The sequence below is a fragment of the Pantherophis guttatus genome, chromosome 1 (assembly GCF_059756535.1).
Source record: "Pantherophis guttatus breed Tessera chromosome 1, ASM5975653v1, whole genome shotgun sequence".
Taxonomy (NCBI): domain Eukaryota; kingdom Metazoa; phylum Chordata; class Lepidosauria; order Squamata; family Colubridae; genus Pantherophis; species Pantherophis guttatus.
In genome coordinates, this window is record NC_142063.1 from 290,294,871 (window position 1) to 290,312,558 (window position 17,688).

The window sequence follows — 17,688 nt, forward strand, 5'->3', positions numbered from 1 at the left end:
CATGTTATTAACAATAACATGCTGTTGTTTTGGTCAGCCATCAATTCTAGATCAGGAATAATTCATAGAGTGGAGGAAAATTCAGGAAAAACTGTGTGAGATATGAAGAATAAATTCACACCTGTTGGGATAATTGGCTAAACAAAATTTGTTCCATTCAATAAGCAACTGCAGAGAACTAAAGTGTTTAGGGAAACTGTGAAGTGCTTTGTAGAATGCTCCTGGAAAGAAAACAGTTGAATACATTAGCCAGATGAGGAATGGATAGCTGAATGATGAATGAATTAATGTAAATATATTTTGAGAGGTGCGTCCCTCTACATGCCAATTCAGATCAAGGAATAAAAGTACTCAAAGAAAAACACAATCCAAAGACTTCACAAACTGAACGCTCAGCTGCAATGCTTTGTGGGGCTTTGATCTCAATGGCATACCTACATCTTGCACATCAGACCTCTTTGCAGATATCCTGAACATCTCCACCACTTTTTATCCTAGCAAGCAGATGTAACATCTGTAAAAAGAGGCAGAGTTTCAATCACATGTTTGTAATCTTCATGCTTGACCTACCCATCCCTCTTATAGACACCTATGCTGCACAACCTTCACTTTAAAATTTGATATTTCAGCAGCAAGTAAAATATAAATCAATTCATAGACTTCTATTATAAGATAAAACTCTTGCAGAAAAATACAGCCTTGTATGGTTCTCTGTGCGTATATTCTGTCAATCAGCATATATGCACATAGCCCATGAACTACCTGACCCTGATCCTTATGCTCCAGTAGATAATGAAGCCAAAATATTATCAGTGACTGTCTAATGCCAGCATTGGAATCAGACATATAAAGATATGGAATCTATAGAGCTGCGGTGGCACAGTGGTTAGAGTGCAGTACTGCAGACTACTTGTTCCGACTGTCTTCAATTTGGCAGTTCAAATCTCACCAGGGTCAAGGTTGACTCAGCCTTCCATTCTTCCGAGGTGGGTAAAATGACGACCCAAATTGTTGGGGGCAAGATGTTGACTCTGTAAACCGCTTAGAGAGGGCTGTAAAGCACTGTAGAGCAGTATATAAGTCTAAGTGCTAAGCGCTGCTATAATTCTCTAAACTGCTATGGATATAAGAAGCTGTAATCTTGTCAATAATACAGGTAAAGTCTAGAAAACTGTTTCAGTGAGATTTTTACAAGGAACAAAGAATAAAGACTTTAACACAGAACCTGAGAATTGGCATCTAATTTTAGGTGTGACTTTTTATACACAAAGATATATAATATTGCAATATTGTTAACAACCACGATAGAAAACAAACGTTTAAAAAATGCTCTTCTAAACTCTCAGGAAGCAATACTTCAAAACCTTTCTCGATTTTGAATTTTGGGGGGGAAATTTGAGAAGGGACTCTCTTAAATTGCAGCTTAGTCTGTTGGTCTCTCCTGCACAGAGATCCACTGATTCAATTCCCCATTTTGTAATATTGGGGTAGTGGGGATAGACATTTTGGGAGTTATAATGCTAACACATTTGAAGATACACCAAGTTGGGGGACATTCATTGGAAAAAAGGAGTTTATTCTTCTTTGGTAATCTGCAAAAGATGAACTACCTGTTAGTAATGAATGTGATGTAGCAATCATATGGGATCTGTAGGTGGGGGGAAGTAAAATTGTGAATTCACTTTACCAGAGGGATCCACCAACAAAGGTTCTGGAACAGAGTATTCATTTTATCTAGGAAAGAAATGGAATAGATCAGTCTATCACCAGGAGAGGCCAAACATGTCAAGCTTATATTATCTCCCAGCATATAAAGGCCAATGAGATTCCATGCTGACAATAGCAGTCATCAGAGGAATACACAAAGTGAATGAAGATGGATGAAAAGAACTGGGTTTTTTTTCATTTTGCTAGTATTCCTTCCCCCATTATAGTTTCACTTAAAAGTCATTTTTGTACAGTAGCTGAATTATTTTTAGCAGAATTTAATCTGCCAGTCTGGGAGCTCTGTTAACAGAAAGCTGCACTCTCGCATGCTGTGGAGAAACCCATAGTAGTGCAAACTCTACCCCGATAAAGCAATACTTGATGATATATTTTTAATACACTTGGGATCTATGGCAACAAAGGAGCTCAATCTTGATCCCAAAGCCACCTTCCAGAGCAACCTCATTAAAGGGTCATAACACCAATCAACTTTATGGCATGGAGCAAACAATAATGCAGAGTCCTCTCTAGCATCCAATACCAATGCTGTTTAATAGATTGAGTAAAACTAAGATTTCTGAGAGGTATCATGTGGATACATTAAATTTAGGCTGAAATCCTAAATTTCAATCCAAGCCAGCCTTACTCTACTGCTATGCTATATGGCTTTTCCTTAACCATTATCAAATGTAATTCTAGTGTGATGATACCCATTTTGCAAAAAGTTGAAATGGATTTGATTCATTCTTTTCAATAAAGACTACTTCTTTGCATGCATCATCTATATCTACCAAACGGTTTCTTTAATGGTGCAAAAGAGAAGTGATTTGGGTGAGTCTTATACTCCAAATGTAGCTTTTTCGAAGCTTTTTTTTAGTCCTAGCGAGTGAAGCAATCTCCATGCTAAGCTTTTTTTCAGTGAAGTGATCTTCCTGCTCCCTCCGACTCTCAGCTGTGAAGCTTTTTTTCAGCCCAAGGAGGTGCTAGCAAGTGAAGTGCTTTGCCTGCTCCCTCCAACTCTCAGCTGTGAAGGTTTTTTCCAGCCCTAACAAGGCGCTAGCGAGTGAAGCGATCCCCGTGGTTTGCCTGCTTTTCTCATTGCTTCTCTCTCCAAAGATCAGTTGTGCTTTAGAAGCTGTTTTTCATCCTCAAGCAGGGGATAAAAAACCAGCAACTAATGTGCTGAAGATGACCAGACTAAGGACGCTAGCCAGATGAATACCTGGTAGGCAGATTTTTTTTTCCTATTTTCCTCCCCAAAAACTAAGCTACATCTTATACTCCGAAAAATATGGTGTGTGTATGTATGTATGTATGTATGTGTATATACATACATACACATACATACATACATACACACACACACACACACACACACACCACTAGGTGATTATAGTGACTAGAGGGAGGGAGGGAGGGAGAGGGGGAGAGAGAGGGAGAGAGAGAGAGAGAATGAGAGGTCAGTTAAATATACTTATCTACCTATTGTGAGAGCAGGATGGGGCAATCTTTACTGTCTGGTTAGGTTAATATCAAAAATGTTCTTATTTACAGTGAAGATTCACAAGCATGCAGTCAGAGTCCTAATTAGTTTTACAATCAACAATGAGTTTTTCTGCCTTACAGAAAGAAACCATTACCAAGGCTTTCATTTGCTACCTATCTTGCTTGCTTCCCCAGAAGGGTAAGGTTTATTTTATATTTTGCTACCTTTTATCTGATTTGGGTCCCCTAACCTGCAGTTGTGCACATAAATGTTGGTTCATTACCTGTTCAATCCACGTTCTTCCTCTAGTATGTGGCCCTGTTTGATAAGAGAGAAAGAAGGAAAGAAGTTGTTTTCTGATTTAAGGATAATGTATCTCCCTTGACAGTTTTCATGGCAGTTTTAAAACTTTGAACAAGACAGTCGGCTTACCTATTGGAACAGGAATAGAAGGAAGTGGGGATAGAAACAGATAATCCTTAAATTTTATTATCCTGCACAAAGTTATTGAAATCTTGAGATATTAATCCAGGTAGATGATCAGATATTAATTCTTTGGGTAGCCTAGAAAAGAAACATATATCTTTAATAATAATTTAGGCTGAACTCACCAGTAACATGTAGACAACTGGGAGTGATTACAGTTTGATTTCCATCTGAATCTAGACATACTATAAACCCGGCAAAATCAATAACAAGTAACTCCTATGGGTACTGTGGCTGCCAGCAAGCTTCTAGTTAGAGAGAATGATATGTCTTGATATTCAGGAAACAATTCTCAACAACTATAGAAAGAGTTTTGATAGCTAAGAAGAATGACATGTCCAACTTCTGTAGAGAGATGGGAGAATTTGAAGGTCCAGTACCTGAACTTTTGCAATGGTGTTTCTTGTTTTTATAACATATAAACAGTTATCTTGATGGCTGATTATAATTTATGCAACTTCCAGTCATGGTTCTTCTAAAGGGAATAAGGCAAGTTTATTTAAGGCAAATCAAGTTAATCTATCACACAGGGTTCTTCTGAGGAAAGTAAAGAAGGGAGTTGTCAGTATAATTGTATGTTATCATGAGGCCCTGGAGGAAGTTGGCATTTTAATATAACAAATAAATATATAAATGGTTATGGTGGCTCTGCATTAAATACCAGGTCTTGGGGGATAGCAATGAAGCTTTTACATCCATACCTTTTCCATAGACTTCCCAGAGAAGCAGAATGTGAGGTTAAATAGACCTTTAGAATTCCTCATGATTTATCTGATTTGATTTATCTACATGGATTATTTTTTTAGAGTTACAGACTACTCTAATTTTGCCCTTCCGGACAGCTGGTACAAACTTGGATTGAACTAAAAATAATCCATAATATTTTGATTAACACAATAGTTAAAGGTAGCTAAATGACTAGATTTTATTATGGTAGTTTAATATTAATCCTAGTTTTAGAGGTGTCTGCTGTGATTCCCTACTTAATGCCATCAAGGAAGGCCTAAGGTTTTTAAACTATCTTAATTTCTACTTGATGGTATTTGTATCTATCCTGATTTAACTAATGTATGAGTTAAAGAATTATATATTCTAGGTAATCAAATATACAAATATAGACTGAAAGATTGTCTTGGCAACATTTTAGAATAAATATGTTAATAAATAAATAAATAAATAAATAAATAAATAAATAAATAAATAAATAAATAAATAAATAAATAAATAAATAAATAAATAAATAAATAATTTTATTTCTATACTGCCCTTCTCCCGAAGGACTCAGGGTGGTGTACAGCCTATTAAAAGCACAAAGACAGACATCAATTAAAAATAATTAAAATAATTAAATAACTTTGGCTCAGATTTAAAACCCCAAAAATTTAAAACACCCAATTTAAAATCATTACATTGATAGCCCGGCCTGGCAGAACAGCAGGGTCTTGAGGGCACAGCGAAATACACGGAGGTCGGAGATCTTACACATTTCCGGGGGCAGTTCATTCCACAGGGCAGGGGCTTCCACAGAGAAGGCCCTCCCCCTGGGTGTCGCCAGCTGACATAACTTGGCTGATGGCACCCTGAGGAGACCCTCTCTGTGGGAGCGGACTGGCCGGTGGGAGGCTATTGGTGGCAGAAGTAGGTCTCGAAGGTACCCGGGTCCTATGCCATGGAGCGCTTTAAAGGTGGTGACCAGCACCTTGAATCGCACCCGGAAGACCACTGGGAGCCAGGAGGGGTGTCACATGGGCGCAACAAGTTGCGCCCATAACCACCCACACAGCCGTGGGTGTGGCAGTGTGATAGTTTCGAAATAAGTTTTCTTTCTTTCTTTCTTTAAAACATTCATATAGCAACATTAATCGATCAAAAGTTTTCTAATTGTTGGGTGGATTGAAACATTGTATTAAGCCATGGTTTATTTTATCCAAAACATCTAGTAGAAGTCATGTTGTACTAAATTATACACTGTTCTCAACAATCAACCATTGTTCACATTTTAAATGACAATATTCGGTTTCACATATCACATTAAGCCAAAATCTAGCCAATCACACTGAAAGGGGTTCACATGAGAGCTAAGAAAAGAATTATGTTTAATGTGGAAAAAAGAAGACTAAGGCAAGCAGCTCTCTTCAAATATCTGACAGGATGTCATATAAAAGAGAAAAAGAATATTCTTTCTCCTGCCAGCACAGAAAATGTGACTGAATTTTACTGACTCAAAGTAATCTATTTATTTATTTATTTAAACATTAGTGGAACTTTCCTAATATAAGGAGTCCTCAGTCTTCAAGTAGAAGCAGATTATTTTGGGAATGTACAGTCTTTGGATTTTCTGCATCAGATAGGAAGAGGATTAACCTACCATTTCTATTTTAAAAAACCACTTTTTGTCTTTTATAGTATGTGTTTTACATTTCCCAGGCTGTCCCTTCTGTGCTTGTCCAGCTAAATTTCCATCCACCTGGGATTTTTGATATTTTGTTTTTAAAACTGCAAGCATATATTTTTATTTACAGTATTCAGTGAAAACAACCTTTATTATCTTGTGAAGTACCACACTACACATGTATAACACATTTCTTCATTTTTTTTAATGGTTTTCAGATTTGACAGTTTTGTTCACAGATTTGCTTGATGTGGGGGTCTGGAGTAACTTTCAAAAATATCCTCTTAAATTTTATTTTACACACCAGTGTATGCTACACATAAATCTCTTCCATAAACTTGTGATGAAAAATTGTCTAAACCATAATGTTCTACTCTATTTCTTCAGTCAATTAAACTAGTTTTACATACTGTCTTTCCTTTTATTCTATCTGGGAATTGGAATATGCGCTTTTTAAAATTGGCATAACATTAAATTAAGGAAATGTTTATTGATTTGTACCACCAGAAATTAGTCCTTTTAATTGGAAACTATTATATGCATTTTTGTACAGGGGCATCTGTGGAAGGAGAAAGGGTCGATGGGAAAGTTTTTTTAAAATGCTAAGAAGGCAGCTATAACTATGCAATCAAAGACTCACCTGGTTTTTTGGTCAGGTAATGTGTCCCGTACCATATATGTAAAAAATAAGGTGAAGTTTTCCATAATTGCAGACACCATCTTTTTGTTTTAATCCTCATTATCAGGCATCTCAGCTATCAGGTCATTTCATGTAAACAGAGATAGGGTTCACTATGTCACACACAAGGAACAGGAGGACACCATGAGCTGATCAGAGTTGCTTCTTTATTGTCACTTGCCTAATTACAAGAATCCTGTCAGACTGGCTGCATTCTCTTGGGAACAGCCAGGTAAGGATTTCAGGGATTTGGGAGAGGTCTGTTCTGTGTCATTTCCTGCTGTACAAAAAACTCTAAGCTTGCCAGTCTCTTCATTCTTCCCTCCAACTCTAACTGGAAATTCCACTACACTTTCACAGTAATCCATAAGTTGTTTTAAGAATGGCTTGTTGACCAAGTCAGAATCTATGGATTGATAGATAGTGCTAAGCCACAAACCAATAGCAGAGTTCATGAAACACACTTCATGATTAACAAAACCACATTATGGCTTTGCACAATGTGGAAATTCTGTTTGAAGAAAGCTTTTGAATTTGTAATGCTGCAGATTTCATGTGTTGTTTTCAAGCAGACATTTTTCATTTTCACATATAATATTTATAAACATCCACATGAAACATTTAGGTAGTTCCCTAAAATGTAATTTGTGATGTAGCAATCAGAAATATGGTTTGTATTACAATCACATTGTCTGTGGGCACCAGTATGCCTGCAGACATTTCCCTGGTTGCAAAATCTCTGACACTTCTTTTTCTTTTTTTTAAAAAAAAAAAATCTTTCAAATCATCATAAGAGTAACCAGAAACCAGGCATGCTGCAAAGCAAAGCATCAGCCATCTTGATTTACAATAATACTTTCAGACTCCACTTACACAATGCCTATTCCATCAATATTCATCAAAAATAAAAGGTGGCCATAGCTCTGCCTTTGTTTGGAAGGGAACTCAAGAGGGGGGAGCCTCAAGAGTGGGGAGGACAAACATACATTGGTACAATAGACTGCATATCAGTGGCAGGAAGCATCCCCATAGAGGATCAAGGTGTGTGTGTGTGAAAACCTGCAAAATGATAGGCATGGCATTACTATCAGAATGTACTGCAACAGAGATGAGATTTCAGTCACAATGCTGTGATCGTCGTCTTGACACTTTTAACCCCTTCCCTGCTCCATAGATGTCACTGTTTACATTCACTAGTTTACATTCTGGTAAGCAGGTGTTTTATGAATGGCCAAGTCCATCTACATGACAGCCATTCTATGCATGAGTCTGTGTTCCCTCTCTATGGCATCCATCTTGTGAAAGCACCTGCAATGTGCTTTCCAAGTGCCAAAGTTCCTACCCATCCTTAAAGACTGCCCATCCTGACTAAAAAGGCAAGGAGGCAATTGAGGGACCCCAGTATAACCTATGAAGACTGCTTCATAGAGGGAGTAGAACAGTATTTGGTACAGGACTAATACAGAATATTATTTGAAGGAGGAAAGTGTTAGTGGACAGTGGACAGTCCTTGCTGTAGCATTTGTTATACAGTAGGTTTCTGTTATGGTTATTTGCTTTTTCTTTGGCTTAATGGACTATATCCATATTACACAAATATATTATATATGCTTCTTCAGCCTCCTGTTGACCAAAGATATGGTTTTTATCATAGTCAAATTTAAATGGATTTCCACAAATGGTAAATTAGGGCCTAGATTGAAATACCTAGGCATTTAGGTGTAATTCTCACTAACATAGTTTACATCTACATAAACAGCAAAAACAAAACTAGCATGTTAAATCAGCCCTGTATTAATCTTTCTCCCTGACATCTGTTTTCCCCATTCTGTAAAGAATGTTGTTATTGATGATATATATTAATTGATGGTAAAAGCACCTTGAAGCATAAAGTGCTACTGTTCAGACATAGGTTGACATCTATTTTTTTATGAAAATTAAGCTTAAATAATGCCTAAACTAATCTCAGTAGGGCTTGGCTATGACATACAAGTGGAGCAACTGGCCATATGTCTTCACAACGCTCCAGGTCTGTTTGCCTCTAAGTCAGCAGCTGGGATAGCACATTGCACAATATAATTTGTTGAATCATAATTGTTTGGCTGGGTTCACACAACATGCTAAATCATAAATCTTGGTTTATAAATTACAATAGCCGAGTACACATATGCGGACCAAAATTAAACAAATATGACTTGGTGCAAACTAGTCCAGTTACAATTTCTCAGATGTAATTCCTCTTTGCTGCTAATGCCTATTTCAGCGTAGACATTTCTGCTTCTCTTGAGCTCAGACCTGTTCTCATTCTTATCTATTTTTCTATAGATCTAACTGTGATACTTTCATTCTTTTTGTATACCACACATATATTGAAGACCCCATACTGCCTATTTTTCCCAATGGAAGAAAATGTGGCTAGGTGTCTTTCAACCCACCCACCCAAAAAATGGTATGGTGAAAACTGATTAAGAAAATGTTTTCCTCCGTATAAATCTCCTGCTTCAGATTGCAGCTCAGTATTACTCCTGCGCGAGCTGCACTGGCTCCCGGTGGTCTTCCGGGTGCGCTTCAAGGAGCTCCATGGCTTAGGACCCGGGTACTTACAAGACCATCTTCTGCCACCGGTAGCCTCCCACCGACCAGTACGCTCCCACAGAGAGGGCCTCCTCAGGGTGCCGTCGGCCAGACAATGCCGGCTGGCGGCCCCCAGGGGGAGAGCATTCTCTGTGGGGGCACCTACCCTCTGGAACGAGTTGCCCCCAGAGATATGGCAGATCCCTGACCTTCGTGCTTTCCGAACTGCCCTAAAGACGTTTTTGTTTCATCAAGCCGGGCTGGCCTGACCTACTCTTTTTAAAAAAGAATTGTTTTTTTAAAAATTAGGGGTTTTAATATAGGGTTTTTAACTATGGGCCAAATTGATTTAGTTGGATTTTAATATTGTTTTAAATTTTGTATCTGTGTATTTTATTTGCTGGCTGTTCACTGCCCTGAGTCCCTCGGGAGAGGGGGCGGTATATAAATATAATAAACTATAACTATAACTAACTATAACATCTTTTGAAAGAGTTGCAAGAGTTCATCAGCCATACTATTTTGTTAATCTTTCACTGCAGTCTATTTTCCATTCTGGAAGAAACCAATCCAAAGAATTGTTTTCTTTTAGCTGCCCAGTCATTCTTTGACTATGGATATTCTTTAAGAAATTGTTTCTATCTCAGCCCATGTTTTCCACAGATTTCATTTCTTTTTCATCGAAGTAAGTTTTCTGAGTCTTTCTACTTCTCACCTCTATTTCACTATAGCAACTCACAGTCTTATTTTCCCCCATGTGTAAATGTACAAAGTTTTTTTAAAAAATCTGTCACCTGTTTACCTATTGTATCATTTAGACATACAACCCAAAATTGGAAATGTGAGGATATCTTTAGCACACTTTTGTTTGTTTAGCACCATCTGTATGTGTAATGGCACCTCCAGAAGACCAAAACGTTTCCATTTGCTTGGTCTGAATTTTTCATAACAACAAATGTCAAAAGACTATGCAATTCAACAGGAGATGATAGTCTTCCATCAGTGCCTTGCTTCATGTGTTTTCAGAAAAGGACAACCACTTGTTTACTGCCAATGTGAAACCTGAAAGCCTTTGGTTAGGCATTCAAATGCCTATAAAAAGTAAAGGTTCCCCTCGCACATATGTGCTAGTCATTCCTGACTCTAGGGCGCAGTGCTCATCTCCATTTCAAAGCAGAAGAGCCAGCGCTGTCCAAAGATGTCTCCGTGGTCATGGGGTTGGCATGACTAAATGCCAAAGATGCATGGAACACCTTCCCACCAAAGTGGTCCCTATTTTTCTACTTGCATTTTTTACATGCTTTCGAACTGCTAGGTTGGCAGAAGCTGGGACAAAGAATGGGAGCTCACACCATTACGCAGCACTAGGGATTTGAACCACTGAACTGCTGACCTTTTGATCGAAAAGCTCAGTGTCTTAGCCACTGAGCCACCGCATCCCTTTCAAATGCCTATAATCTGGGCAAAATTATTTAACTGAGAATAATTTGCACAAAGTTTGTCTTCTCCAAACTTGATCTTGTGACATTGTTCTTAAATGATAGAGGTTATGTCTTCTAACATTGGAGCACCTTTAGAAAGAAGAATTACCCCTTCCCCATGGTGCTTAGAGCCATGAGGAAGTGTTAGCACATCATTACTATCACTTAGGGCTAATATTGATTGCACTTTTGCTTCATTTATTCAGAACTAAAAGATGTTTCTTGGTTATTTTATATCTTTAAGGAACTATAGACTTCAGCTATTGAGTGCTGTGGTGGAATGGGAAACCTGCCCAAAATGATTTTTCTTCTTTAGGCAATGCCAACACTAATGAGATGTACTAATTACATCTGGCCTTCTAATTAACTGCTAGAAAGTCACTCAAGAATGTACAGAATATGAAATGAATTTTATTCTTGGGAGAAAAAGTAATAATTATGTGGCTATTATCCCTCATAGCACATTGAGGAAACTAATGCGTCTTGAATTTTAGATGCTGAGAAGTGAAACTTTGACTCAAAACATTTCTTCGGAAACTAGACTGGACATTTGTTCAAGCATTAAGTCATTGATATAATTTGGTAGCCTTGTATGATTTTGTGACATAAAATATTGCCGTATTAGTTCAACTGCATGTTTGAAAGCTTTCCTTTGCCTAAATTAGCTTCTGTTTTAAGAGTTTCTGCAGAAGCCTTCACAGAAGGGATTTTTGTTGTTGTTTGTTTGTTTGTTTTCTGTATGGTCTAGTTTGACTTTTCATATGATGGCATTCATCTAGACCACTGATATCAGCAAAACTATATGTCTTCCTCCCATTCTAATAAGGAAAGTGGCACTTCTGTCAAATTTAATTAATTGGCTAATATTCATTTCATTCATCAGTTTAGAAACCAGTATAAAAATGACAAAACAGCTTTAAGCTATTTATCTCCCATGCTGATTCAAGCTGGAAATGAAATCAGTTTAAGGAATAGCTCTCTGAGTTTCAATACATTTCTCAGCACCAGCAATAAATCCAGTCAAGCATTGTGTCTCTGGACAGCAGTTACCCTAGGCCTCAGTTAGTGGATTCCCCTGCTTCTTTGATCTTCCACCATAGGAAAGCAACTCCACTCATGTTTGTCTCTGCAGGAAGGTCTTTGAATCCATGTAGTTTCCATATATCAATCATTTCCATGAATCCTCTTCTATTTAGGCCAGTGCTGGGGGGGATGATGTCATCAAGGTGGGTCTGTGAATGCTTGAAGAACTGTTATGGTTTAAATCTTGAGTTAATTCTTGCAGGTCCATGGCCATGGTCTGTAGCCACAAAAGGTATTTAAAGGGTGTCCATGGTGAAGAAAAGTTTGAGAAGCACTGATTTAGGTCATAAATTTATCAATCTTATAAACAACTGTGGGCACTTTTACCTCTCTTGCTATCATTAGACCTAAAGATGTCCATGTCATTAATCTATTCGCCATGGACGAATAGGTGGCAATATAAATTAAATAAATAAATAAATAAATCTGTTTAGAAACCAAGTAAAAATAGTAGGCATCTTCAACACTTCAATCAGTGTTTCACTTCAAGATACAAGGCCCCAGTCAGCCCTACCAATGGATTTCAAAACCATTTCTTAATTCAAGATCACTTCTTTCATGTATTTTGAGGTTTTGATTATATCAAATGTTCATGTTTCATTAAATGTATTTGGGAACATCTCATCCCAGTAAATCTATTCTTTCTGCTCCAGGCATATCTGTTAAGCAGCTGTGCAATAAAGAAAATAATTTCAAAGAAAAAGAAAAAATATACATCAATCTCCATTAATCAAGAATACCAATGGCACCTATGTGAATTCAATAAATTGAAGAGAAACTGATAAATTAAAAGATAATCAATCTCTAGTAAAAATTATGGGGTTAAAGAAAGAATTCCTAGAGAACTAATTCTTGGAGACATAAAACCTTACATTTGCTCTTGTGATAGGAAGTGTTCTTCTAATGGTACAATACACTTCCTAAGAGGTTTTAAAATGAGATGTTTAAACTCTGCAAGGGCTCACAGTTCCTAAAAGAAACAAACTCGTTTTAGCAAGCATTTGTATATTTCTGTATTAGAATTTGTATTAAGAATAGAAATCATTCAACAGAATCAGTAATTTGGAGGACCATAACTGATATTTCATACTCTAAGTGGCAAGTTGAGCTGTCAGCACCTACCTAGTCACTGCAAACATGGTTTTCATATTGCGGTGACAGATACTCAGTAATCAGCCACAATGCATCTCATCCTCCACTCGAACAATCTGTTGTTCTTGTCCTCCTGCTGAGAAATTCTTTTGTCATGAAAAACAAAACAATTTACACTTTAGCTGAAAAGCATTTTTATGTAGAGGCAGAAGAAGTCATGTCAGTAAATACTCAGATATAAGACAACACATGCTGTAAGCCGCCCAGAGTCGCTTTGAAATTAGATGGATGGCAAATAAATTTAATAAATTAAACAATTAATTAAATAACATATCTTGATTGAACTAAAGCAAATATGGGCATTTTACAACCCCCGGGCCACATCCAGTCCCTTGGCTGTTCCTATCCATGAGGTCAATCAGAAATTAGAAATTAAATGTAAATAAGTGTAAGCCTGGCAGACAGTACAAGTGCATTGTTTTTATTTTGAAGGGAACTGTTTTGTTTTGTTTTTAATTTACATATCCCTGTCCATGTGTGCCTACACACTTCATGGTCCTATTGGTTCTGTCCTCTGCAACAGTTCTAGTAATAAGATAGGGAACACAGAGAATAAGGAGATTATGAGAAATTCCACATAGGGCTTTTTTGCTACTCCAGAATCAGTTCCAAAATTCTCTGCTACCATACTGATGATTAATTAGATCAGCTTCAGTGTATTCAAAATCACCCCAGAAAACAGAAGAATCTTTCTGTTTTGCAGTGCCAAAGCTCTACAGAACATACGCTCAATCTCTTCCTCTTGTCTCTACCCCCACCCCCACCCCCACACCTTCCTCACTCTTGAGATTCAGTTGATCTAGGATTTTATTCACAGGTCCTTAAAGATGTGAGATAACTTTTCACAACCAAACAAATACATATCACTCAGTTGAGACTGATCTGGTCTGTTCCAATTCCTCACAGATACACACAACTCTTCCCCAACACCGTTACCACTAACAGGAAGCAAGAGTGCTAACAGTGTCTTCAGTTTCTTTTTTTGTGTGGAGGTGAGAGGAATTTTTGTTGGTCTAGAAGTACAAGAGGTGAGGCTGAGCTGCTGATAGACATTATTACATTGGTCACTGGTAGGAAGCAGGAAAGGCAGATGTATTCCTGTTCTGTTTTCTGCACTCTGAGGTCTGCAGCAGTGAAGATGGTCAAATAGCCAGCCTTGTTGGTATAGACAGATTGGGAATGGAAGGCTGTATGAATAACCTAACAGCAAAAGAACCTAGACAGATGTAGAAATAAGAAGAGAAGGGTAAACAAAAACAGAATACATTACATTGTTTGACCTCCCTGGTTTTTAATGCAGCTAGAGACTGAGCTAGCCTTTGTAAAGTTGTAGTTTCTATCACTGTTTCTTCATACTTCACATTCTGATATATGATATGGAAATTACAACTTGCATAATTAATTTTACATGATATTCGCAGGTAAAATTAGTTTAGTATTAACCTCTTTTGTGGCTGGAGTAATTAGACTGATTAAAAACAGTGGGATATTTCATAAAGGAATGAGATACTGCTGGGAAAACATTTTCACTACTGATTTTAAAGGAGAGGAGAGGAGAGGAGAGGAGAGGGGAGGGGAGGAGAGGAGAGGAGAGGAGAGGAGAGGAGAGGAGAGGAGAGGAAAGGAAAGGAAAGGAAAGGAAAGGAAAGGAAAGGAAAGGAAAGGAAAGGAAAGGAAAGGAAAGGGCACAGCTTGAATTGCTGAATTGCTAAAAAGAATTCCAAAAAATTATCCAAAGTTTAGAAATCACATATTTCTCAACTACAAAGAGATTTAGTTTTTGGATATTTCACCTGCATTCAAGATACAGTTAAGGCTATCACTCAAAACAAGGATTTATTTTATTACCCGAACTGAAGGGTCTTCTAAAAAGTAACTGTGTTTTACACTCAATGGCATAAGGTCACATGGTGATTGGACAGATAATCGGATATAAGATTTTACAATAATAATAATACTAATGTTTTAGTATAACTATGATTACTAAGAGCCTTGGTAGTACTAGGGTTTAAGGCACCCTGTTATTAAGCTGCTTAAGACCAGCTGCCTGCAATTACTGCAGGGTTCGAATCTCGCCAAGGCTCAAGGTTGACTCAGCCTTCCATCCTTTCTAAGGTAGGTGAAATGAGGACCCAGTTTGTGGGGGCAAAAAGCTGACTTTGTATAAATATACAAAAGGATGAAGGCTATTGCTGAGCACATTGTAAGCCGCCCTGAGTCTTCGGAGAAGGGCGGCATATAAATCAAATTAAAAAAAAAAACTGTTATTATTGTTATTTTATTTTTTTAATGTTTCTGGTTTTATTGGTTGCAAGCCACCCAGAGTCACCTCCATACGAGATGGGTGGTACATAAATCCAGTAAAACTGACTTTGGCTGCACAAAAGTTAGTTTTTCGATGAGGAACATGCCATCTTATTAAAAACCATGTTTGGCAGAAAAGTTTAAACAGTCTTAAAACTATTCTCAGTGGTTTCTTATAGTGAATATTCATTGAAGATGCAAATATCAGGTGAATGTTTAATAGTTACCTTTGGTAATATTTGACAAGCAGCATGGAGTAGCAGTCAGTACATCTAACGGCATCTGACAGTAGAGATGAAAAATAATATCTACTTGTTTAATGAATAGGTCACAGCAAGTCATAATATAATTATGGAATGAATAAAAACAAATGCAAAAAGATAGTAATCTATACACTGTTATTAATCTCAAACTCCAATCAAAGTAAAAAGATAGCATAAAACTCCAATCATATCTACCACTTATCTGACCCAGACTCAGATTAGCAGGATTATATTTAGATTAGATATAGTGAGAGAAAGCATGCCACCCAGGGGTGGGTTCTACTTACCTTTACTACCAGTTCGCAACGGGCAAGCACAGAAGCTTCTGCGCATGTGCAGAAGCATTTTGATGATGTCAGAGTCAGTGGGCGGAGCCTCCCGTTGGTTTTACTACCGGTTCTATAGAACCAGTGTGAACCGGGGGCAGCCCACCACTGATGCCACCTCTGATTTAAGCAGAAAGTTACTCTGTTCAATGAATTAACCAGCCAGAATCTTATTGTTCAACATTGCATAGTTGTCTGTAAATGTATATTGAAAACTGAATATTGAAAGAAATGACATGAAATATTTTTACTGTAATATTGAATGTGACAAGACCTGACAGCTGTCACATAGCTATAGTCAACTTTTGGCAATATCACAGTGAGATCTTAAGCAGGTTTACATAAATACAGTCTTGCTGATCCAAGTTAGAATAGGACTTTTTCTCGAATGAGTGTGCCTAGTAGTGCTGTCTCACTAGCAAACATTATCTCAAAGTTGAATTACTTCTGAAATGTATTCAATGTTATCATCATCACATTAAGTCAAGGATAAAAACTTTCAAAATTTCCACATCAAGTTTCCATTCCAGAATAAAGATGTTGAATGGAGAGTCTAATTGATTTGTTAACATTCAGCTTGGAATGAATGGATGGATGGATGAGCGAAAAGCAGGATCATACCTGGTTGGATTACAGAATTCCTAGAATTCTGTAAAGTAGACTAGGAAAACCCCTAAAATAAATAAATAAATTCCAGAGTCAAGCAATGCCAAATCACTTACACATTGTTATTAAGAAAACTATATAGATGTATTTATGAATTTATTCAGTTGAATGAATTGGAGTCAACCTCAATTCAGTTCAATTCAGAACATAAGATTGCTACTGCTTCAAAACTATTCATGGACTTTCTCTCATTTTGCTTCTTAGCCTCTATTAATGTTCCAGAAGGTCAGAGAATTCCTAGAATAGATCTAAAGGCAGCAAAGAAACTTTATTCTGCTGGTCAGTACCAATCACTTAATAGACTGCTTTGAGGATAGGAATAGTATTAGCATCATTTTAGTAAGTTTTAAAGTATGAAACAATGGTTTAAGAAACAACTTTCATACTCCTGCAGATATTCTGTCATTTGAGGGTTAGGGTTATTACTAAGCATATTATTTCCCTGGGAGTTGTCAGATAAATGCTAGAATGACTATATTGTTGGCATTGGATCCATTCATTTCTAGGAAGTATTCAAGTGCTGAAGAAAAGAAGCATAAGGAATGCAGAAAAATATAACAGAAATTCAAATGAGATTTATTAGTAGATCTCAGAATATAATTTGAAATAGAATAACAAAGTTTCTTAACTCAAATTGTTTAACAAGAAGAGTAACAAATGAAGGCTTCCCCTTGTTCTAATCTGTATTTAGGAGTGAAGGTATATATTTAAAAAGGCTGTTACTCTAATCAGTGTTACATTTCTCATATTTAGTCCCAACTGTGACTGTCAGGTAATTTTATCAGCTTCATTGCAGCTTGGACATCGTTCAGGCAAAGATAACAAGATTTGTCTACTATTTCACTCGTAAGTAAAATTTACAATTACTTCAACTTGAAAACACATTAATGTTTTATCTCTGTTTAAATGTTGCTCAGAATATTGAAGCCTGTATTGGTAGATGTATATTTGGTGCAATCCCTTGCTGATTTAATTTGTTATCTAAACCAATCTCCAGCTTTGTAACATGGCTGGTCCCCATCTCCAGTTTATCTCCAGATGATACCACTAATGAAATCTTGTGCAGTTAGTACAAGATCTCTCAAAATA